General features: G+C 41.9%; 1 protein-coding gene across 9 annotated transcripts in view; it reads right to left on the bottom strand.

Annotated features, from left to right (window-relative positions):
* EPS8 (EGFR pathway substrate 8, signaling adaptor) overlaps window positions 1-26,489 on the bottom strand; it is a 790,402-nt gene that overhangs the window by 437,678 nt on the left and 326,235 nt on the right. The window contains exon 1 of one of the 9 annotated variants that reach the window (XM_069228466.1): window positions 11,001-11,019. The exons of 7 other annotated variants lie outside the window; for them this stretch is intronic. The gene's annotated coding sequence lies outside the window, so the exon portion shown is untranslated. Of the gene's footprint in view, window positions 1-8,913; window positions 8,933-11,000; window positions 11,020-26,489 lie in introns of those variants that run through there. One more of the 9 variants, XM_069228467.1, reaches the window with a different exon arrangement.

Below are 26,489 nucleotides of genomic sequence, written 5' to 3' on the forward strand. Positions count from 1 at the left end.
GTTACTGGGGAGCAAACTAAATGTCCATAAAGTTGAGTTTTACGTACAAACTGGAAATTCAGAGCTGGATAAGTGTGAGGCTCAATCTGAAGGGACGGATTTTGGAGTCTGATGATACTCATAGGTATTGTTTCCTAATTTCTACATATTAGCAGCTGTAGATGCTTTGGTTGGCTAGACTGAAAATATTAATTTGTATAAACTGGTGTTGGTTTCCAAATAATACCAGACAGACTATTTATTTTCTAGCTATGAGGGAAGAAATGATTTTTACAGTAGCTCGATAGTTGATAATATTTAAGGTTCGTAAGACATCATGTTGTAGTTAATGGTGCGGATAACCTTTTGAGTATGTAATGGGCATCAAATAGGATATTCTCTGCATTGCACTGTGGTCCCAGGTCTGAATGAGAGTTTTGTTTCAGCAGCTGTAAAAGAATGACTCTCCCAACCACCATCCACAGGTGAAGAAGGAATATCTGATATGAGGTAATCATGGCGTTTCATGAGTGAAGATAAGATTTGCCAACCTTTTAGCAACTATGGGTACACCATTTTTTGGGAGGGGCAGCATGGACTGTTTACAGAATGGGAATGAGGGTTTTGTCTGTGAGAATGACAATATAGGACTGCCTATGGGAGAATGCCTTCAAATCATAGGGCTTTCAGCGAAGCTACAGCATTAGGGTGTGACTAGGTGGTTCCAAGGTATGCTACATGGATATGTTTCATGTAGGAATGGGAGCGATGTCTGCTGGTTTAGTTTTGGATTATGTTGCTGGTTTTTGTTGATCTTCTGTACACTTGATTATCAGTTATCGATGTTTCTGTAAAGTGTCACTCATCGAGTCTGGTAGGGGACTGTGTATTTTTGTACTGTGTTTAAAAACACACCTTTTATCTTTCACCTCTGCTGCAATGGATTCGTACAAGGTTTAAGTATGGATTTCTTTAAGTGGAGTAAAGATTTTTTTTAGTCATGTTTTTAAATCATAGTTTTCCCCAGAGCTTCTGTTGAAAGAAGGCTTTTTTAGTCCCTTCATAGATATACTAGGGTGTCCAGATTTTGGGCTTTATGATTTTTTGTTTTAAGGCTTGAGCTAACCTAGGTTTGTTTCAAGGAAGTTCTAGATGATTTCAAGCATGACGTTCACGCTAAATGTTTGAAGAGGCATATGCTCAGGTCAGTTAAGTAATAGGCGAGTGGTCCAAAAGGCATGTGTTCTCAAAGTGTCCGAGCTGGTCATTGCCCTAGTCAAGTCTAAAAAAGTCGCCACCACATATGCTGGCCTAGTCTTATCCACCCTTTCGATGCTCGTACAAACAGAACTTCCCTGGGCCATTGTGTACATTTTTTGATACAACCTTGAGTATGTAATCTGGAGTGTTCTGTACACTAAGAAGGGTTGCAATAATCGCAGGCTTCAGGTTTACTGCAATTAGGAGATTAATCCTGCAAATCATGATTTCTAATTAAATGGTGTATGAAAAAAGTAGTTTCAAAATGAACAATCATTTCAATATACTCGGTTTATAAAATCAAGTTAATTTTTTTATGTACAATCATGGATTTGTTCAGGTGAGAGGAGTACTAAAAGACCAAGCTCCTTACCTTTGTTATGGCTCTCTCTGGTGGATACTCTCTGTAAATGCAGATTACTCACCTTTAGAATATTACCCAGACAACAAACTGGATACAGAAACTTTTCAGCAACGCTCCACTAGGTGGCAGAGTGCAGCTCCACACTGGCCCCCTACCGCCCTGGAAATGACAAGGCGGTTCTGCATTCAATGCATCACCCTTGAGCACTGATGTCAGCTCCTAACTTGACTCTTTCAATGCCCTTAGACGCAAAACATGACAATCCTTGGCACCGATGCATAAGATTTTTAATTTGAGAACATTTTAGATATTACATAATAGGGAGATTGGGGGCAGTGATGACTCTGTGGTTAGACAGAGTATCCAAAAGAAAGAGCATTACAAAAGGCAAGTAACTTGTGCTTCTGCTGGAAACTTCGAACCACAGACTCATCACCTTGAGAACGGATACCAAAGCAGGACTTCCAAAAAGGTGAAGAGTCTGTGGAGTGGATTAAGACTGAAAATGTGTTCAGGACCGAAAGGCCCTGGCCGCCAAGGACAACCTAGCAAATCTCAAAGACAGGCACTTTGCGTTGACAGGGAACAGTATGGAACCATGAAAGTCTCTGAAGACAAGGATCTTTTTTGGATATCCAGATGCCTATGTGAATGAACTAGTGTCAGTTGGAAAGGTAAGGGGGTCAGGGACCAGTGAAGGGCATACCAGTGAATCCTCTTTAAGATTCCAAGTTGTGGATGAGGGTGGGATGGTCGACTGTGTTGAATGTAGTCGAGAGGCCCAGCAAATATCAGGATGCAGATTAAAGACTCCACAATACCAGAAAAGTAATTTCAAAATCACCAACAGCTGCAGCAACGCAAGAAAATACCTTATAAACCGAAATTGTGCTTCAAGAGTTCTTCAAACTTAACTGAAGGTATAAACAAGCTTCAATTAATGATCATCACAATGCCCAATTCGCTAGTCTTTCAACAAGCGGCATGAAAAGCACCAAACTACACAAAAAGGCAAATGTAATAAACTTATAAGAGAGAAATTCGGAGCCTGAATAATTTATAAACATATTAGAAAGACCTTTGCAATATTTAATTGATCCGTATCCATACAAAATAGTGTTTGCACTTCTAAAGAGAATTTATCATAACATAAAGATTTATAAATATGTTAAGATTTATACAGTGGCTGTACATAAAAGTAAAATCAAACCGCTATACAGGGAGTGCAGAATTATTAGGCAAATTAGTATTTTGACCACATCATCCTCTTTATGCATGTTGTCTTACTCCAAGCTGTATAGGCTCGAAAGCCTACTACCAATTAAGCATATTAGGTGATGTGCATCTCTGTAATGAGAAGGGGTGTGGTCTAATGACATCAACACCCTATATCAGGTGTGCATAATTATTAGGCAACTTCCTTTCCTTTGGCAAAATGGGTCAAAAGAAGGACTTGACAGGCTCAGAAAAGTCAAAAATAGTGAGATATCTTGCAGAGGGATGCAGCACTCTTAAAATTGTAAAGCTTCTGAAGCGTGATCATCGAACAATCAAGCGTTTCATTCAAAATAGTCAACAGGGTCGCAAGAAGCGTGTGGAAAAACCAAGGCGCAAAATAACTGCCCATGAACTGAGAAAAGTCAAGCGTGCAGCTGCCATGATGCCACTTGCCACCAGTTTGGCCATATTTCAGAGCTGCAACATCACTGGAGTGCCCAAAAGCACAAGGTGTGCAATACTCAGAGACATGGCCAAGGTAAGAAAGGCTGAAAGACGACCACCACTGAACAAGACACACAAGCTGAAACGTCAAGACTGGGCCAAGAAATATCTCAAGACTGATTTTTCTAAGGTTTTATGGACTAATGAAATGAGAGTGAGTCTTGATGGGCCAGATGGATGGGCCCGTGGCTGGATTGGTAAAGGGCAGAGAGCTCCAGTCCGACTCAGACGCCAGCAAGGTGGAGGTGGAGTACTGGTTTGGGCTGGTATCATCAAAGATGAGCTTGTGGGGCCTTTTCGGGTTGAGGATGGAGTCAAGCTCAACTCCCAGTCCTACTGCCAGTTCCTGGAAGACACCTTCTTCAAGCAGTGGTACAGGAAGAAGTCTGCATCCTTCAAGAAAAACATGATTTTCATGCAGGACAATGCTCCATCACACGCGTCCAAGTACTCCACAGTGTGGCTGGCAAGAAAGGGTATAAAAGAAGGAAATCTAATGACATGGCCTCCTTGTTCACCTGATCTGAACCCCATTGAGAACCTGTGGTCCATCATCAAATGTGAGATTTACAAGGAGGGAAAACAGTACACCTCTCTGAACAGTGTCTGGGAGGCTGTGGTTGCTGCTGCACGCAATGTTGATGGTGAACAGATCAAAACACTGACAGAATCCATAGATGGCAGGCTTTTGAGTGTCCTTGCAAAGAAAGGTGGCTATATTGGTCACTGATTTGTTTTTGTTTTGTTTTTGAATGTCAGAAATGTATATTTGTGAATGTTGAGATGTTATATTGGTTTCACTGGTAATAATAAATAATTGAAATGGGTATATATTTTTTTTTGTTAAGTTGCCTAATAATTATGCACAGTAATAGTCACCTGCACACACAGATATCCCCCTAACATAGCTAAAACTAAAAACAAACTGAAAACTACTTCCAAAAATATTCAGCTTTGATATTAATGAGTTTTTTGGGTTCATTGAGAACATGGTTGTTGTTCAATAATAAAATGAATCCTCAAAAATACAACTTGCCTAATAATTCTGCACTCCCTGTATGCCAGCTGCACTGCCTTTCATCACCTCATTCACAATTCTATTATGTTGACATTGGTGACAAAGCCTGTTCTGTGTACCCCATTTCAGACTGCTCAAATCATTATCCTCCTAGGTGATTTTAAGCTGGGCTTGGACAGCATTAACTAAATCTTCTTGTGGTCAGTAACTTCAATCGAGTTTCAACATACTCTTCCCTGGTAAAATCTTTAGAAAAAGTTACCTAAATTTCAAATACACCGTTTGCCAAACTCTCCATCTAACTACCAATCAGGATGCAGACAGCTGTACAGCACAACCTGTATTCTTAAATGAGCCTGGACAGGTACTGACTACATCTGAGGTTAGTGATGTTGCAGCGCTCGCGTGTTTATTGCCTTCAACAAACCCACATAGATATGGGTTCTGACGGGTTGATGGGCCAGTTGGCAAACTGCTTCACATTGTGAAGGCTGAACTAATCTGTTTTTTTGTGTAAAAGGTTTGTTTTATGATTACAGTTCAGCAGCCTGGCTGTGATTGCATACCTTTAGGCCGTTTATACATTTCTGGTTGTAATCACCTAAGCAATATTTTTAACAAATTGTTTGAGCAAGTGATTCACTGTTGAGAGAGAGGGGAAACCCACACATGTGAAAAGTCACTAAAGAAAAGACGCGGAAAAGCAGAAATATCTGCCTCACCAACTGCGGGCTGGTGCTTTCCCCTCCTCCACACGGGGAAATACATCACCCAGGTAACCACATTCTTATAGTCTTTCTAAAAGTGCTGAAATGGCAATTTATGTTATATGATCATTTTTTCTAAATTATATTTTAACATTTTTTTTTTATATTACATTTTATTACTACACATGTACATTGATTGACAGACATCTCATCTCCCCATTTTGCAATATGCCTATGATGCACTCTTCTATTTCAGGATGATCAGAGAATCGATGCTAAATACATCACTTCAAGGAACTGAATATGGGGTTCTAGCTTTGAGCAAAAATTGTACATGTCAAATATGAACGTTGACTGTGACAAGATCAAAAGTGGTGTCTTAGTGTATAGGACGCAGCCATATTTACTTATTGCAAAAGTTTAACTAAGTAGAAGTTACACAAGTCAGCTTACAGGGCAGCTAAACAAATCTACTATGGAGTGGTACATTGCAAAACTTCAATTCAATGGTGAACGTGGGTTTTTCTTAAATACATTGTGAAGTTGATTCAGCTAACCTGGATTTTCTATGCCTCTAAATTGGACACATTCGTTTCTGCAAGGTACACCCTGCTCCTGTGACAGTAAGTAACCCCTTGAAAATGTGCAAAATACCTCTCTGGGAAGAACAGTAGGACTGAGCACGTTGGAAGGAAAGCAAGGAAGAGTCAGTTACAGGCCATCTAATCTTACTTATCATAGGAGAAAGGAGAGGACAGAATATGAATAAGAATGTGAGGAGAACCTGCCATGACAGCCTATTACCGTTCAAACGGTTTTCCGTCACCAAAGGGCAGAGCTGTGAGTTAGAACTGGACAGAAAGGGGAACATTTGTAGTTTCAATAGGACATTTCTAGGTCAGGATTCAGAGCTCTGCATTCTGGCTCAATGGCCACTCCACATCGAAGGACTAAGAAAGCAGGGGTTTATATATTTGTTTAGTATTTGTTGATAGCATTGATATTCATTTTTAAAATTAGGGGGTTTCTGATCCCTTATGAATGATTTATAAGATGAAATAGTACTGTTATTCAGTAGAATGGAGTCCCATATTCTTGATGTGCTTCCGGGAAATAATTTTTTAGTGTCTGAATGTCTTCAGCACTGGGTGTTTCTAGACAAATGTGTCTTCAATGCTTATCTGACATTGGTCACCTGAGATCCATAGCCTCTGAGAGTTATTTAAGGGTAGATGCAATAGGGAGCCAACTCGGATCGTAAGGGTGACGCACGGTCACATTTTATGGACCCTAATCCTATTCTATATACATCTGGCTTTGAGGGCTGTTAGGTGGATTATGGAAATGTCAACATGTAGAGTTTCCAAACTCCAGTCTTAAAAAGAACTACTGGCCTAAAATCTTGTTCTGGAATGAAGTATTTGATGTTCCAGAGCAGTCTCTTTTGAAACAGAGCTCTCTTAGCAGATTATTAATGTGCTGCTGTGGGTCTAGGTTCTCTTCCAAGTTGAAGTCTATGGATTTAGCACATTCTATAGTGATTGGATTGTTGTCAAGAGTTGTCGTTTTGAGCTTGTTTATTGCAGGTATGTGGGAGTTGGAAGTAGAAATGAGCGGGAATTCTGTCTCTACAAAGTTCAGTTTCAAACGTCAGTACAACGCCCGGGATTGTATCTCATTGATGAATTGCTACATCAATCTGTTGTCTTATGGGGAAGTAATTCTCAAATAAAGCTGTTTGTCATATGCTTATAAGTAGAAGTGAATGTTTGATTAGGGATGATATGCAATTGGGTCCCATATATATTTTAGATTTATGGTTGAAAGTATTGAGCCTGGGGAACCCCTTGATTGAGGCATGCTGTGTTGGAGAAAGAATGGCTAATTTGATGCATTGACCATGGTTTTCCAATAATTATGACAGTCATTTCAGTAGTGCACTATCTAAACACCCATCCTCCCCTTGAGTATTTTTAGGAACAAGGTGTGGTTTACTGTAACAGTCCCCATTGTCCAGGATGTGAAGGGCATTACTGATTATTTTTTTTAGAGTTGTAATTTATGTACTACATTGTGATTTAAAACATTCTAATTCTCTTTTAGGTCGTTTTTTAAATGAATTTGTGCACAGCTCTCTCACACTTGTGGTACAAGAAAAGGAGTGGTGACTGGGTGGAAGTTGTTAAGGTCCTAACAGCCCAACCCCTTTTTTTTTTTTTTTTAGGGTCGAGCCCAAGGGCATGCGTTTCGCTAAGCGAGATGCTTTAGGTATTAAAAAAGGGCTCGGAGCCCCGTTGACGTCACGTCAGTGTTTTTCATTGGCAAGTTGGCTTGCCTGTTAGAATCCGCTTCCTTTGATTAGTAGAAGGCACGCATACGTCATGCCTTTTCCGGTGGTTAGCCCTCCTCGAGCGCAGCGTCCAAGTACTGAAAACATGCGAGGCTCGCTGTTTTCTTCAGGTTTGTGGACTACTTTTTCTATATTTTCACAGCGCGATCTCGCTGGGCAAAAGTTGAGCGCTTAGCATACTATCGACCTTGTAACACAGTTAATTGCACCTTTGCCGGTTACGTTTATAATTGCACTTTTGCCGATAGGTATTATTACGTGTGAACTGTAGCAGCGCGATCGCGCTGTTTTTTCTTTTAGTGCAAGAAAAATCCGGTTGGGAGTTTACAAATGTGAACAGCTGTAACTCTGACAAATGCAAGACCCTAGTGCATTGCAAATGCATGTTGGAGTGGTGTGGCCCAACCAGTTCTTAGACACACGAGGACTATGACCTGTGACAAAGGGGCATTTATAAGATTCTGTCAGTATGTAACGACTGTTCCACAGATCGGAGCAGAGATGATGGGATCGGTTTGGGATGATATTAAATTGTTCTGGTCTTTGCTATGGTGTTAATCAGACCCTCACATTCGATTTCTTAAAATGGGGACCAGAATGTCTTTGATTTTAGGTATAAGATCTGCCTTTTTTGTCTTTTGGGGAGAATTGATAAGTTGGGAGTGTTTGCAATAAAGCAACAGGAACTACTACAAAAGAGTAGTCAGCTATGCAAACTTTTTTTTAAAATGGTCCTGGCCTATCCCCAATCACTGGATAGTGACCACTATAAGAAAGACTTTAAACCACTATCATTTCAGAGAACAACTACACCTGGGGAAGACAAAAATAGGGAGAATTTTCTGGTTTTTGTTTTCTATGTTTCCAAACAGTAGTGATTTTGGCACTGCTCAAATATTTTACAAACATTCATAAGAAAATGCTTGCTCCTTGATACCATGGGTGCCAGGTGTGATTTCATGTTTTCTTACTGAAACTGTACTTTTTTTCTTATTGGCTTACTAACTTTGTGGGAGTTCATACGCAGCTCTCCCTCAGTTAGCAATGCAGGTTCTCACAGGCCTCACCAAAATTGACAAGAGACATTGACAAAGCTCACCTGTGCGCAAGGGGAATCAATGAATTTCACAAAATAAACAGTCTGCCAGAAAGATAATTAAAGAGTGAGAACAAGATTGCCTTAATTTTTTAAAAAGAGAGCATGACCTTTTCCAAATAACTTAAATACAGCACAGTTCAAACAAATAATTGAAAACTTTTAACTCACTGAGGAGTTTTGTGCATTACCCCCTATTTTTTGTTTTTGTTTTTTTAAACAAAATCAAGCTGCACCCACCTCTCGTTTCTGGAATCACCCAGGCCAAAACAAAGAGCCTACGAATTACCTCAAATGAGGTGGTGGCAGCATTTTGCCACTGGTGCCCACATGGCAAGAATTTTCCCAAGTCATGAATTACCTTTAGCATGGCAGTATCAGTATTGTACCATTGGTGCCATTTATGAAATATATTACCTCCGTTGTGCTCGTGCCAGGATTTTGTCACATGTGTCTGGCATGCTAAGAACAACAAGACAATAATTAACTTCAGTTTGCCAGGGCCAACGAAAAACTTGCAACCATCACATCACACTCATTCTCTTACTCATACACGCTCATTCATTCATTCAGGCTCTCACTCTCTCAACCCCCTAACGCTCATTCTTTTTCAATTCTCACTCTCTTGCATTCACTCAGTCTCAATCATTCATACTTATGGGATATTCAGTTTTTTCTCACTACCTGTTTCCGACTTACTCACATTCGTACAAACATGCTTACACACAAAAAGGCATGTGCTCACACATTCACACACTCACAAACACACTGCCACCCACAAGCATGCACACAACATACATTTAAAAACATTTTACTTACCACAGATGACGTGCCAGCTAAGCGTGCTCCTTTTTTTTGTAATTATACTAATAGATTATTATTCCTTATTTGAATACGTAAAAATGGGCAGAAAATATGGAATGTGGAGCCGTCCCCGTGCTCTTGGCATTGGTTTTGACTCTTCTGAGGCCAAAGGTAGCAAAGCCAATGCCAGTGGCCACAAGGGGCAAGGCAGGGGTCACTTATGCTTGCCTTCTCTCCCCGATGAGAAATTACTCCAGGCCTTTGATGGAACAATCTCGAGCCATATCCAGGGCGGGAACATGTCAGAGAGGAGTCTGTTCGCAAACCAATTAGTTTTTAGCCTCCCTTGACCCGCCTAATCCCCATAACTTGCTTGGGCTTTATAACTATTTAATTGTATATAGCTGTGACACGTAATTAAGAAGTAAATATATTTCGGAAAACTATGGATCCTTTCGTGGATAGCTGGCCAAAACTCTGTCCTTTTTTTTTACCAGAAACATAGGGCCAAACATGGCTTTGTGGATCAGACGCTCTGCTGTTTAAGTAATGTTCACTCGGGCAAGATTAACACACTCATAACAGAGGACGAAATCGGCTACAACTCACATAGGTTTGGGACATTCATTGCACAGTGGAGACGCTGTGAAGAGGAGCAGGCGCGAGGCGGGATTCGCTGGACAGAGGGCACTCGGTGCGAGGAAAATCACTTGCTGGGGTTCGGGTAGGCATGCTTAGTTGCTTTTTTGGAAGAAGTCGTAATAAGGAGAGTCTTGCGCACAGCATGTTGCAAATAAAGGGTGATTCATTTTAAAGTGGGCGTCCTCTGACTGCGTCCCAGCTCAGGCCTTTTGATGTCTGGACATTTATAGAGCAGGACATGATTAAGTGAGGTTTACACTAAGAACTCCGGTGCATGTTTATGCGGACTATAGACAGCCGTGATCCTCAAACATATTTAAACAGCGGAAATAATAAGGGATGCGCTGTCATTGATTTCATCACGTGGTCGACATCAGCGCCACCGCATAACCAATTCAACCGAGATTCAAAGCCTCGGGTCTAATTGCTTCCTCACAGAGGCAGAAAAACACGTGATGTCTGTTCTTCTGTCTGCCGCAAATACACATCCCTCATTCAATTATTACAACAATTTGAAAGGCACAGCTACCAGCCAGATGCAAACAGTACTCCGGAGGCACAAGAACACGTTATTTAAAATGATCGTTCATGTACTTGAAAGTATTAATTCCCTGAGTGGCAACACTGGTGTGCAGGCAAACTAAAGCCCTTAGGCATAGCTCAGGCCATTTTTTTTTTTAAATAACGGATAACAGCAGTTTGTACTCATGCTATATGTAGAGTCGAACAGACGTGCTAATACAGATAGTGCTTAAACTACAGCAAGCTGGTGTCCGTTCAGTGCAGGTAAAAACATGCAGTGCTCAACCGTGCACTGATGAGAGAGCTGGATTGATTCTTCTAAAAAAAAAAAAACGCCAAAAACTGCCATCGCATTACACTCATACAAGAGCTTTGTCAGGGCTGTAATATAACAAATTACAAAGCATTAACAACTCTAATCTTGAAAGTAAAAGCAGTATGTACATGTTAATTGCATTAATACAATACCAAACACCAAGTATTGGCATATAAACTTTATGCAGAAGAAGAATATTTTAACAGATGCTGTCTGTTACCTGGAGCGAGGACCACAGGCCCAGGATTCTAGGAGGCGGGGGAGGAGCTGCCGGCGAGCACTACCTCCACCTCTGCTGCTCCTGGCGGTGTGTGGCAAACACCAGGCTAGCAGCGGACCCATCTGCGCCTGCGCGGCCAAGTACGGCTGGGCAGGGCCACCCTGTTTGCCTTAGGATCACAAGTCACCTCCACTTCGTGCACTCAGAAATGTGGAAAAATAAACTTACTCAGCCTATAAAAGAGGGGACAAAGAAAACCTTTCCTCCCCCGATAATAACTTATTTGTCATCTGCCATGGGTGCTATCACCACTGAACTGGAGTTAGCTGATGACTGTATAGACGCTGTGCAAAGACTGATTAAAGACGCTTTAACTCATACTAAAGATCTGACCCCCGGATTTTTTTTTAATCAAGCCACCAGCTGGAGAGACTGATAATGACCTAATGGACCGTTACAACCTAATCACAAATCTCATTCCAAAGTTACGGTGGAAACACCTAACCTGAGCATTATGCACAAGCCACTTGCTGATATTTCCATGCAAATTCTGACAGCCCCCAGCATAAAGCTGCACACTCCAAACAGAAGTGGAGGGACGGAAACGTTCGGAGGGTTGTAACTGCGAGACTGAAAGCTAAGGAAACAAATATCAATGAGGACTGAAAAGGCCCAAGTTTGATATCTTTGTAAAAAAAAAAAAAAAAAAGAAATGTGCCCTGGGAAAGGTTTTACTTCAAGGTTGAGTTACTTGATTCCTGTAAACCTTTCTTCACCAATATGCAGGCCATATTAAAGGTTTTCTGAAGGGACGTTCTTGAGCAAATCGAAACATTAGGCCCAACAGCACCAGCATGCATCACTTGCTACAAGTATTCCTCCTCATTTTGATAACTGGTAATGCCAGATTCCACCACTTCCCCAACAATCAGAAGAATGTATCCATCAGCTACCACCCGAATGTACCCCATATGTCATAATCCTGGAAAGGGTCCCAACTCTGGTTGAGGACACTCTTGAGTATCGGTTGGCCCTGAAATTTAAAGTACCCACTAGTACAAAAAAAATGTGGCTGACTGATGGACCAAGTTGGTGATATTATCATGGTTTGGAGAGTCGGAAGGCTATGCCTCACACTTGAAACCTCAAAGGGTGATTGTGTTGTAGTTAACTTAAAAAAACCATGATTGGTGGGCTCTTTGCAACATCTTCTAGGTCACTTAGTAAACCAATAGGACAAGATCCATGACTTCCCCTTGGGTTTCTTATACCAGCCACCCATCCTAACAATCACTGAAATTACCAGGTCAAGGGCAGGCCCTAAAACGGCAGACTTGCCCACTGTCCCTCTTGCTTTAAAGAACCGTTTTGCACCTTTATCTGGTTTGTCTGATATAGAATGACTGGTCACTTCTTCAGTTCGCTACCAAACCTTACCATAATCCACCACTGCACCTGAAATCAATAACAGCCAGCGAGAGATGTTTAACAAGCCCTGAACATGCGGCTTCCGAGGGGGTGGCTGGGCTCCGCCTTCTATCGCTGAACATCGCAGGTATCTGCCAGAAACTGTACAATGATGATTGATTACAAATGGTAAATGACTGAGGTAGCATGATGCCAAGAAACATGGGACACAGACGCCTTCTTTATCAGCAGACCGAAGGAGGGCCTTACAATAATGATCTCAGTTAATTGCATGAACACGGAAGCAGAAGAATTAAAGCCCACTTCTTGCTACCAACTTTTGTGTCCGTCTTTGCCAGGTTTTTCAGATGTTTTGCTAATCAATTCCCATTTTAATTTTTTAACACCCAATAGTTTTGAGGAGCAATGTAAAACAGTGTCCTGTATGTTGATCGAAAAGAAACCACATAAAAATCCACCTACCTAAAAATGGTTCAACTCCACTTGCACTGCAGCTCTCAAAAACATAAACTTGGTTACCAAAACCTCACCACATAATATTGAGAATATCAGAATGGCCAGAAATATATATATAATAAAAAGACCCTAGATGAGCATAGAGGGGGAAATAAGAAGCAGGGCTGGGGAAGATTTGGAAGCCGCCAAACAACCTGGGGATAACAGGGCTGTTTAGGAAATTATCAATTGGCCCTATTTGTCTGAGCAGAACCAACCTAGAACAGAACGTCATATCCCTGCCGGAGAGTGGGTGCTTTACTTTTCCAAGATCTTTGATCAAGAGAACAACTCTTTCTCCCAGACAGCCCCTTTAGATCCACCAAATTTTACCCTGGACAGCACATCTATTTTAAATTATTACTTTCGATGTAAAGGAAGTGTCAAAAGCCATTTTAAGGTGCGCTGCTGGCAAAGCACCTGGCCCTGAAGGGAGTCTCAATTGCTGTCTTCAGACAGAGCCCTAGGTTATTGGCACCATTACTAACAAATGCGTTTTGAGCAGGAATTCAGGGCAGTCCACAAAATTCATGGAGAACGTCCACTATTGTGCCAATCCTTAAAAAGAGGGGTAGAAACCACCCAGCTTATCACCCTATTTCCCTCCTGGATTCATCCTTAAAAAATGTAGGGAGGGTTATCCTTCAAAAACTGGAAGACTGGGATGAAACAAAAAACGTATTTCAAGGTGTGTAATATGGTTTCCATCTAGGACTGGGCACAGTAGAACAATCCTAAATGTATTCTTAATAATGGTGAATTATGTCAAAGGCAGGAGAGGTTCATTACACCTGGTGTTTATGGACCCCTCCTGTGCTTTTGACATGGTGGAGAAGGTGAATCAATGGGACCTGGTGGGCAAGGTGGCCACTGAAAATTCCTTGGTAGACCTCTTTAAGCTTCTGCAATGGGGCTTGACTGCTCAAGTTCGATATGGCCAGGATGAAAACGTTCCCAGTTTATCAAGTCCAATCAAGGTGTTAGGTAGGTTTGCATTTTAGCCCCCTTTCTATTACCATTTTATATTAATGCCCTTGATTGAGTGCTAGTGAAAGAAGGGAATGCCCTACCCAAGACTGGGAGACGCCCAGTCCCGATCTACTTTTAATTGCTCACACCCCAAACGGCTTGCAGATTTTACTTGATTCTTTTAACAATTTCATGGGCAATCCTAAATTAAGTGAATTATCAGGAATCTTATACAATGAACAGTGGCCTCAAAAAGACACACTCACAAAAGTACTCAATAGGTGAGACTGCTATAGCCAAGGTACAACATTTTAACTATCTCAGCATCATCTTTGACGCTAATCTAAAATTAGAAAAGCTACGAACCCAAAGAGCACATAAGTTGAAGCAGTTTTGAAATTTGTGAAGAAACTTGGCCATAAGCTCATTTAAGAATTTATTTTATTGATAAAAGCATAAGTCTGTCGCTACATACAAGGCAGGAGTGTGGGGTTACAGTAACAGATTACAGTAATCTGCAAACCCTAGACAATACATTTCTTTGCAGGCTGTTAGCTATTACCAAGAGCAATGCGAGCTATATCGCCCATTTAGAATTAGGCCTTTCTTATTTGGAGAACACAGTGATCGCACCTTTACTCCTTTGGATCAAGATATAGCATTCCCCCCAAGGTCAAATTTTCTTGATCGGTACTTAAGAACTACATTAAACAAGACAAAATAGATCTGATTCCATAGTTAGCCTACAAGCTTTCTTTGATCTTGGAATACAAAACTTCTCTCATCTTCCCAACAGAATTGATACTAGGCCCAAGATGCAGGTGATAACTTTATTTTATTGGCATGGAAATGATGCCAGATCTTCCAGAGTGCTAACAATGGACACAGCTCTTCGTTACTTCAGACAGAAGCAGTGGAACCATACTTAACATTAATAGTTATGCTGAATATAGATTTTATCTTAGTCGTTTAAGATTAAGCACAGTGCACTTTCAGGCTGCATTTCCATAGCGGAGTACTTGGTTCCCCTCATTACCTTGCTGCCCTTGTAACAACATAAAACAACAATCTACTGCTCATTTTATGTTTGTTTTTAACTTTTACAACACTCCAAGATTGCAATTCGTACACCCTGTATTGCATGCCAACTGTTTTTCATATGATAAATTAGGTTTTTACTTCTCAGGCCATTTAGATTAGCAGCCTACTTGTTACTCAGTTATTAGCTATATTCACTGGCCACTGAGGATCAGAAATCAAAATGCCAGCTAGGGCGTTTTAAAATTCAAATTTTGGCTATGGTGGTAATGTTATTGCACAAGACTTCAATTTTGGACACTTATTGGTATTTTAGCAATTTTATTGTTAACTGTTAGAAATGGGGTCTTTGGTTGGCAGTCCGGTTTCTCCCTGTCCCAGCAAGGACCCTCACTCTAGTCAGGGTAAAAGAGAATCACCCTCAGCTAACCTTTGCTTACCCCCTTGGTAGCTTGGCACGAGCAGGTAGGCTTAACTTCAGAGTGATAGGTGTAAAGTATTTGTACCAACACACACAGTAATTCAATGAAAACACTACAAAATGGCAACACCGGTTTAGAAAAATAGAAAATATTTATCTAAACAAAACAAGACCAAAATGGCAAAAATCCACATTACCCAAGTCAAGTTATCAATTAAAAAGCAAAGAGAGTCTTCGTGTAGTTTTAAACACAACGCTAACGCTGTTTGCGTGAAAATGTACCTGGGTGCGTCAAAAATAACCCTAATACGGGCGAGTGTGTGCCAAAAAGGGCTTGCAATGCTTCGATATCACTCACGAGCGAGACCTTGCATCGTTTCTCCTTCAGTCGAGTCGGCGTGCGTCGTTTCTTCTCTCCACAGAAGAGAGATGCGTTGATTGGAACCCCACTCTTGGGTCCAGGCAGGCGTTCCGTCGTTTTTGCATGACCAGCAATGTTTGCGTTGGAAATCCTGCCGCACGATGACCCGAAAACCACGCAGCGTGGGTTGTGATCACACCATCCTCCATCAACGATGCTGCGCGTCGTTTATCCAGCCACGGGGGTCGATCTTCCGGTCGCATTGCAGGCGAGCGTCGATTTTCAGCCGCGAAGTCGGCTGCACGTTGATTTTTCAGCCGCTGATCTGAGTCGCGTCGATCTTTTCCCCGCACGGCAGTCAGTGCGTGGATTTGTCACTCTTGGGGTGCCAGCTTCTCCTTTCAGGGTCCCAGGAACTGGATGGGCACCACTTGGCAGAGTAGGAGTCTCAGCAGAGGCTCCAGGTGCTGGCAGAGAGAAGTCTTTGCTGTCCCCGAGACTTCAAACAACAGGAGGCAAGTTCTAAATCAAGCCCTTGGAGAGTTCTTCACAAGAAGGAAGGCAACACAAAGTCCAGTCTTTGTCCTCTAGCACAGGCAGAAGCAGCAACTGCAGGATAGCTCCACAAAGCACAGTCATAGGCAGAGCAGCTCTTCTTCCTCAGCTCTTCTCCAGGCAGAGGTTCCTCTTGGTTTCCCGAAGTGTTATAAATTCTGTGGTTTTGGGTGCCCTTCTTATACCCATTTTGCCCTTTGAAGTAGGCTTACTTCAAAGAAATGTCTCTCGTTTGGCCAGGCCAGGCCCCAGACACACACCAGGGGGTTGGAGACTACATTGTGTGAGGGCAGGCACAGCTCTTTCAGGTGTGAGTGATCACTCCTCCCCTCCCTCCTAGCACAGATGGCTCATCAGGAAATGCAGACTACACCCCAGCTCCCTTTGTGTCACTGTCTAGTGAGAGGTGCAACCAGCCCAACTGTCAAACTGACCCAGACAGGGAATCCACAAACAGGCAGAGTCACAGAAATGGTATAAGCAAGAAAATGCCCACTTTCTAAAAATGGCATTTTCAAACACACAATCTTAAAATCAACTTTACTAAAAGATGTATTTTAAATTGTGAGCTCAGAGACCCCAAACTCCACATATCTATCTGCTCCCAAAGGGAATCTGCACTTTAATCATATTTAAAGGTAGCCCCCATGTTAACCTATGAGGGGGACAGGCCTTGCAACAGTGAAAATTGAATGTAGCAGTATTTCACTGTCAGGACATATAAAACACATTACTATGTCCTACCTTAACCATACACTGCACCCTGCCCTTGGGGCTACCTAGGGCCTACCCTAGGGATGTCTTACATGTAAGAAAAGGGAAGGTTTAGGACTGGCAAGTGGGTACACTTGCCAAGTCGATTTTACAGTTACAAACTGTAACACACAGATACTGCAGTGGCAGGTCTGAGACATGATTACAGAGCTACTTAGTTGGGTGGCACAACCAGTGCTGTAGTCCCACTAGTAGCATTTGGTTTACAGGCCCTGGGCACCTCTAGTGCACTTTACTAGGGACATACCAGTAAATCAAATATGCCAATCATGGATAAACCAATAACATACACATTTTGTATAGGAGCACTTGCACTTTAGCACTGGTTAGCAGTGGTTAAGTGCCCATAGTAACAAAAACAGCAAAAACAGAGTCCAGCACACATCAACATCCTGGGAAACAGAGACAAAAAGTTAAAGGAGAAAACGCCAAGGATGAAAAGTCTAACATTAACTGATTATACTTATTTTACTGAATGTTTTAAAATAGCTGTGTTGATTTATAACTGACTGTGTTTGCATTTTGGTGTGCTTTATTATTGCTGTGATGATCTTTTTATGGCATAAATAGCAGTGGAACCATACTTAACATGAATAGTTACTGCTGAATTTAGATTTTATCTTAGTCATTTTATATTATACACTTCTGAATAAAGGTTTTGACTGACTGACACCCCCAATTAATCCTGGTCCTGAGAGGCGACAACAGTAGAAGAGTGACCCACTGGATAGAGAAGCCACTTGAAATCCTGCCAAGATGCACTAGGGACTTTGTCACCAGCTGCTCCCCAGGACTACAGTGGGTCTCTCCAAGTCCAGTTGTCTGGCCCCCTTATACTCAGAGGACCAGTTGGGGGGAAGGACAGTACTTAATTTGTGCTTGTTGTCTCCGGTGCTGAGCACCGGCACTTATTTTTGAGGGCCGGCGCTTATTCTTCTGCCCCAAGCATTTGCTGCGAGCAAAAGACACATATGAGAAAGACGGAGGAAGAGAAAAACGAAAAAGCATCACAATGGGAGAAAGCGGAAAGCTGCAAGAGTGAGCTGAAGGGGCAGGGAGTGGCTTTAAATGGATTGAAGAGGCCCGAGATGGCTTCGGGATTACGCTGCATCAGTATTCTATGTTCCCACATTTAATTGCAGCAGCCGCATGTCTAAGAGGAGGGCTTTCAGCACCGGTACATTTTTATTTACAAATTAAGCACCAGGGAAGAACCTGGAGTCTACTGCCCTGCCCAGGTGTTCCGCAAGACAGCCAGGAGGCTCTGGGGCCTTGGGAGTGCAGTAAAATAGTGCTCTCCTGAGTTGTAGCGGTGTCGTCTGTGCAAGAGCCTCACAAGCAGGAGAGGAGTACCAGGACCGAGGCAGTAGGGGGAAGGCTGGCACAGGCAGCTCCCTGGACAGTGCACTCCTTTCATGTCAGCAGTCCTCATAAAAATTCCCTAAGTGGCTAGATCTCGCCACTAGGAGGAAAATACAAAAAAAAAAAAAAAAAAAAATCAATCAGTCCATTGGCCCAGCGTTATGCAACTTGAAAATCCGACCTTTGGAAAAAATAAAAATGTCAGAAAGAGTGTGTGGAGAGCTCTGCATTTCTCTAAATATCACTCAGGGTGAGGCGTGGGCCTAGGAGGTGGTGCAAAGAACATTTCATATTTTAGTGTGGTTGGTTGAGCACAACCTCCCAGCACATTTAAGCTCAGGGACCACACTCTTCAGGTCTGGCACAACTTGTTTGGTGTTTTTAAAAAAAAAAGAGGGAAAGAGGGCCCCACTTAACCTATCACCCCAAGGGGACAGGGCACCGCGACACAGTGAAAAAGAAAATAAACAACCCCTGGAGGGAACACAAAACCTATCAACCACTCAACACACTACACTGTCAAACACCTCCACCAAAGATAAAGGAAATATCTAAAAAAATATTTATTAATAATTAATCCCATCTAAAACACATGAATAAAATGCATCGTAAAGAAACAAGTACTAAAAATACTAAAACCAGTCAAACACCACAAAAATGGGAGACAAGACACAAGACAAATTCCCTAGTCTATCATTTAAGCTTGTTGAATTGCTGGACCAATTGGAACTGCCTAAAATAGATTTGGAGATTGGAAGTACAAATCAAGGGGACAGTATATACCACATTTTGGACAGCATAAAACGATAGACTAGGGAATTTGTCTTGTGTCTTGTCTCCCATTTCTGTGGTGTTTATTGACATCAGTTTGTAAGCTTTTAACGATTCCCGGTCTCGCTGTCAATTGTGTGAAACAGAAGATAACCTTTGTCTGTATCATCTTAGCGTTTTGGTAGATGACAGCAATGCGAGTTTGGAGGGAATCTTTAAACGATGGTGCTGTGAAAGTTTTTTGTTCCATAGGTGAGGCTCAGAGTAATTTAGCAAGTAGGAACTGTAACCAGGCTTGGGTAGTTTTGCTTTAAAGACGGAAGCTGTGCGGAGTATGGTTGTAGGGAGTACAGTAATGGCGATGGCTATTTTTGGGTAATTGAGAGAAATACAGGATTTTTTAAATTTATTTATTTATATTTTATTCAGTGAAAAGGAACATATACAACAAGGAAAGCCCCATAATAACATTACAAAGTAATATAAGGCGAGTCCAGCGCAGTACACAAATCCCAGTGCCGATGTAACAACACTTCAAAGGCTCAGGAGGTAATGCCCCATCAAAGGTGAAATTCATCAAAATATAGCGTCAGCACTAGGGCCATAAATCATCAACAAGCACAAGACAGAGCCCAGCACCAGATGAGCACACAGTCTGAGGGAAGAAGTCATAGTCACAACCAACAAAGTAGGAGAGCAGGGTGGGCAGAGGAGAGAAGCGGGTACAGAGCAAACATCCAGTAACACATAGCAGCCATGTCGCATGAGATAGGGGACTTAAGCAAGACAACCAAGCACGTGACTAAGATGAGTCGCAGCGTCAGTCTCACAGAGAGGAATCCAGAAAGGTGCGCAGCGGAGCCCAAATGTCCCGGGGCCGAGATCCCTGCGGGACCAATTCCCAGAAAATCATTAATTGCTCCTGGCAGAAGGAGGCATTGCGCAGCCAAATCAGACCCACAAGGAGACCTACCACGCCTCCAGCACATCGCCACCCTGCGCTTAGCCAGCAGCAGCAAAAGGCCCACCAGTCTCCAGTTTGCCGGCGGAACAACATCAACCAGTCCAAGGAGCACCAGCCTGGGAAGGAAGGCAGATACAGTCCGATCATCTCTCCAACCATATACATTACCTCAACCCAGAAGGTATGAACTTCCCCACAGTGCCACGCCAGATGTAAAAAGTCTGTATCGGGGGCTCAACATCTCTCGCAATGCGAGTCCACACGCAAACCCATAGCATGCAGCCTCCGAGGGGTGTGATACAATCGATGCAGAAATTTGAAGTGAATAAGCCTCAACCTGTAATTAGGAGACAGAACTTTCATGTGCGCGCAGCACTGCCCCCACGCATCATCAGATATGGCTTCACCGGTATCGGCCTCCCATTTAGCTTTAGCTGACTCAGCAACGCCACCCCGCTGACCCTTCAGACAGTTAGAAAGCTTGGTGATGAGACCACGAGGGGACCGCACCGCGCAGATCGCCTCCAGGACCTGACAAACCGAGGGGGGTCGCAGGCAAATCAGAGAAGCACGCACACAGCATCGCACAGACACGTAATACATACAACCTGTGTAGCGAATCGTCACGCCCCTCCCCAAGCACCGCCTCCGAGACATCAAGCGACCCTCCACAAACCAGTCCCCCAGTTTAGTCAGACCAGACTCCCGCAAGAACTCGGCGCAGCCGTGCATCGCAATGCATCCTCTCATCCGCAACCGCCTGCCCCGGCATCGAGGGAGCAAAGGGCTCACGCGCAACATCACAGCGCAGAAGGACAGACCAGGTTCTAGAAGTACAAGCCACAGTATTTACACCACGCGGCCTGGACCGAGAGGGACTCCTGAGAACCCGTGACAGCCCATCCAGCCACACCGCATCACTTTCAGGCGCCAAATGTGGTAGGTAACGAACCAGGTGCAACCAGTAATACGCAAAGTGGGCCTGCGCACAATAATAGTAGAGTTCCAGGTCGGGCGCAGCAAGGCCACCCAGCTCAAAGGGGAACGTCAATTTCTCCCAGGCAATTCTAGGCTGTCCGCCCACCCAGACTAACTGTATCAGAGCAGAACGTAGGCGCCTCAGAAAGCTCGCAGTGAGAACGAGAGGAATATTCACAAACAGGTACAGAAACTTAGGCAGCACAACCATCTTCGCAATAGCAATGCGCCCAATAAGGGACAGTGGCACCGAACTCCACACCTCGACCTTATCTTCCAGCCACAAGATAGCCCGGCCATAATTAGCCGACCAGAGTGTGTCTACATCACGGCTCAGCCACACCCCCAAATAGCGAACGGGCCCATCCGCCCACCCAATTGGATACTGAGAAGGGAATTTCGCCCACCCCTCAGAGAGGGGCATCACTACCGACTTGGACCAATTGATCACGCTGCCAGAAAAAGCGCACAATCTCATCAAGCAAAACATCTAGGTTCTGGCGTGGTTCGCGGGAGAGAAATACAGGACTTAATTATTATTTTACTATGTTGTATTCTGCCTCAATGTATGCTGGGGACACGTACACTTCAAAGTAAGAGGTTATTCTGGATACATATAGCACAGACAACTGTACTTATTGCTTAGGGTCAATTCAACTATTGAGAAATAAGCAGTTCACATAAGACCAGCAAGCATTTATTTCCTGATAAAGATCAACCGGTTTGACATGCCGAAATTTACCAAAAATTTAACTCCAGTTAGTTTCTACATTTATCAGAATTCACAGGCCATCTCGTAATGAGTGTCTCAATACCATTTGCATTATAGGGGAATGCCTATACTGATTATAGTTAACTATCAAAGGCAGAACATTTCATTTAGGCTGATGACCCCTGCCAGACATTAATTGGTCACTATGCAGCACAAATTATAAGGGACTATTAGAGAAAAAAAAATCAGCTAAAGGCAACTTATCAAATTTTAAAAGAAATCCATCTTCTGAAACCAACAGCTAGATATGGAATGTGCCATGGAAATGCACATTTTTCAAACAGACTACAAACTCCACCAAGATCAACAGTGGAAAGACCTCCAATTGTGCTCTTGCCTAATCAAAACTCTGGGTCCCCACATCTCAAACATGCAATCAACTACTCTTTATTCCTATCTTCAATAGGAAAGCAGCTACAAGAAGCTGGTATCTGGTCTGCATGAGATGCTCACAGACACCCTCTACTCTAAATCTATTGGCCAATCTCTGTTAACCAAATGGAACAGAAAACTAGCCAAACATTACTGTGAAGAACACTGGGCAGCCCTTCAGAAAATAGGAACCTCTGTAAATCCTGATTTATGTTTAGCTACTTGAAGGTCCTGTACCACTGGCATCTTTATGTTGGAGATCCCAAATGCCAAACTACGACATGGGACAGGATTCACATCCTCTGGTCTTGTTCAAGGTTGCAGCCCTTCTAGGATCTAGTTTGGTCTAAAATCTGCACAATATGTGTCCTACAGTGTGTCCTCTCCTCAGAACTGGCCCTTCTGCATGACACAGATGATATCTTAGGGCTCTCAAACCACAAAAAGATGACAATGCTCAGCCCTGAAAGAGGCCAAAGAATGCATCTTAAGACGATGGAAATCCATCCCAATCCTTGAAAAATATTTTGAAGCCAAGATGCAAATAACCCTACATCAACTCTTGATCTTGAAGCTGAATGACCAAGTTTTATTTTTGAGCATGTATTAGTCTTTATCTTAATGCCAAAATGACGCAGACATTCTTTGTATTGACTAATTTTCGTTCATGGGGTGAGCCTGTCACAGAAGGGTATGGCAAGTTACTGTATCTTATGATTGTGTTGCTCATTATATTCATGTTTATCAGGATGTCAGGTTCAATTGTCACTTGACTCAGAACTTCCCTTTCCCTAGTCCGTCCATACTCCTGGATAGGACTAATCTTCAGATGTTAACCCTCATACTGTTTACTGATCAACCTTTTAGCTGGGCTGTGTCAAAGTTGCTTTTTGAAGATCTGCATTATGTATAGTCAAATATTGGTTATTGTGAATGCACCATTACTTGTCAGCATCTGTTTGACTAAATTAAATAAAAAGATTATATAAAGAAATGAAAATGCACATTTAACACATGCATCTCCCATGAAGATGAACTCTGTTTAATCATTGTTAGAGAAGACTCAACAAATATTGCAGTCATGCACTTCCAAAGGTTTAACAAATATATAGAATTAGGCCATCAACAACCTAGATTTCATTGATATATGGATAATGACTTTAGTAGCTGGTTCTTGAACCCTTTGCTGTTAAACCTGCATTTACTTCATATGTACAAACAGAATACTTGAATAATTTATATTCTGCACCTATTTTTATTATGTAAGTGACATAAGGCATACGTAGGAGTGATTACTGAATATATGATTAGAAACATGATAAGTCACCATTATTAGATGCCATCCAATTCTTAGCATCTCAGCTGGCTAGCCTAGATGATCCTGAATGGCACAAAAACGCATATTAGGTTATATAGAAATGCAGAACAAATTATACATAGAATGGTTGCATGCTAAGATTTCTAACAGACTGATTACCAAACAACAAACTATATGATTTCAGTGAAAATGAAAGAACATTTTGGCATTGCAGATTAGCAGCAAAATAGGAACTTCATGATTTAATGAGTCTGACGTCTAGAGGAGGTAGACTCAAATCTAACGAATTTGCAAAGCATATACCCAACATCTAGAGTCCCTGGGAAGTATGGCAAACACCTTTGGAAGATGTTTCAATTCGAGCTAAATATCTCATCACTGATAATAGCTTGGAAAGACCTCATGAAGCAGAAAATGACATGTCAAGAAATCAATGATATTCCTTTAAAATCCAAAAGCTACAAAGTGCTGGGAGAAAACAATCTTCCCCATCACCTCTTGAAATTGCTAGCCCCCTGGGGTATAGCACCATTTCATCTACTCTGTCAGAAAGGCTTTCCAACTGGGAATACACTCCCTTCATAGTAGGAGACTATTATTATTGTATTATCTATATTTGGCAAAGGCCCTATACTTTGCTCTTGTTATCAGATAGATTGATTGCAACATAATGATAGGATCTTACTGTTCTCAGTTTTCCCTTCTTATAGTAACAGGTTTCTTGCTTTTTCCACCTAACTCCTGTTAGTTTTACTGGCAAACGCCAAAAACATCTTTTTATTTAGTTCAATATGATTACCTTTGGTTCGTGTGACAAAAGTTTTCATTTTGGGACAAACTGATCAATGTTATACACTTTGTTTTTTAAAGATCCACAGAGTGCAGTTATTACAAATGGTAATTTAAGTAAGCAATTTAATACCAGGAGAGGCACAAGCCAGGGGTACCTCATGTCAGCTATGCTCAGACAAAGATTATGCCCTTGCAGCCACAGGATAAACGCTTAAAAGTCCTGTTTTATGTAGTTATCCTATTGATCTTTGCTACTAGTCTGACTGTTTATTAGCAAATCATGCAATCCGGGACAGAGCTCGGGCATTTTTCAGAGTATAAATTAAACAATTCAAAGACAAAACCAAGAATGAAGTATTTATAGAAAAGTTGAAGTGAAATAACTTGGTGTAGTTACAACAAAGGATCCAAAAACAATAGCATAGTGTAGTTATAACAAAGGACCCAGAGGAAATATTATGGGCTCATTTTCTGTCAAAATCTTCAGAAACAAAAAGGCTGCTGTATCTAAGACAGAATCTCTCTCTCCCAGTCATAGATCGAGCCAAATTCATTAGAATTACGATATCCCAAAATGTATTTTTTTAATTCCAATTTAGACTTCAGTATTCTTTTTTTTTTTTTTTTTTTTTAAATGTAGACTATAGAATGGGCTCATTTAAATAGACTATAAAAACGCCATCTCATTAAAAATGCTGCCACTCAGGCTGACACAAGCGGGTTTGGTACATCCAGATTTTTATTTGTACTTATAGGTATGCCTATTTTAATAGATTCAATTACTTCTAGCGTCTGGATGTCCACCCTCTCCTTTCCACGCCAATAGTCTAGTCTTAACCATCCAATTTGTTCGAAAAAATAAAAAATAATAATTTTAGAGGTACAGTGCATACATGGTGGGATGTACATACATTCTTTAAATTTGGTTGATTTTTTCCCCTCAACTTGATGTACACTCATAGTCCAATTTAGAATCCACAACTCTGAAATTATGATAGGAGTAGGCAATTTTTGAACATTTTAAAATTAGCTCATGTGGGAGACGGCCAGGGTAGATAAAAATCAACTGCATAGCTTGTATCTTTAACAGGCCCACAAATGTCATTTTTATTTTATAACAATATTAAGTTTGAAACGGAGCAACCAAATATTTGCAGAGTTACAAAAACCCTAATAATCATTTATCCTCAATATATAATCGAGAATATTGAACACAAGTGCTATCTCTGTTTTATGAGATAGTTTATGAACTTAAGTCTGATGGAGAGTCAGAATGGAGAAAAGACCATAAAACTATACAGGGTAAGGAAGGTATTGCTGGAGCCTGTATCTTTTGAGAAAAGTTGATATAATTGAACTTAACTACCCCAAAACCCCTCAGGCGGCATCATATCTCACAACAGTAATGGGGGCAATTAATGCAGAATTGGGTTTGGTGGAAGAACGAATAGATAAACGTAGATTGTTGGCTTCCTCACCTGCATGAGCAATAAATGAAGACACGTGCATATTCCTGGGAGTCACCCCCTCCCAGACCGAGCGAGCCCCAGCAGAATTACCTTCTGAAGTTGCTAATGACCAAAATCCCTGTGTCAGCATGGACCCATGGTTGGGAGTCACTGATGCAGGCACAGGGATTGTAAATTCACCTCCACCTACAAAAAAGAGAAATGAGTTACAGGAAAGCTCCACTAAGGAAGGGCTCCTCTAAAGCTCAGCGGCAGACCACGAAAAAAATCTGTCAAAGACCTAAGAGAAATAACGCCGTTGAATGTATAGAAGAGCAGAAGATATGGGACAAGCCTCTGTCTGGGGTTATCTTCCAAAAACTGTGCACCGACTTCCTTAACTATCTGGAGTCAAAACTTAAAACATTCCTCAATAATGTGTGTGGTCATTTGAAAGCGATTGAAGATAGACTGTCTTCTGGAGGGTTCCCCCCCAAGCAGCCCAGGGAGGAAAATGTGACAATAAATCCAATATGTAACATTGTAGAAAGACCAGACCCTATTGAAGCAGTGGACAAAACCACCCAATGAGCATTGATTATAGGTCAGAAAAATTGTTCTTCGCAAAAAAACAAGCATAAGGGACCAGAAGGGGCATCTACAACAGCTAA

Source organism: Pleurodeles waltl, chromosome 4_1 (genome assembly GCF_031143425.1).
Source record: "Pleurodeles waltl isolate 20211129_DDA chromosome 4_1, aPleWal1.hap1.20221129, whole genome shotgun sequence".
NCBI classification, from domain to species: domain Eukaryota; kingdom Metazoa; phylum Chordata; class Amphibia; order Caudata; family Salamandridae; genus Pleurodeles; species Pleurodeles waltl.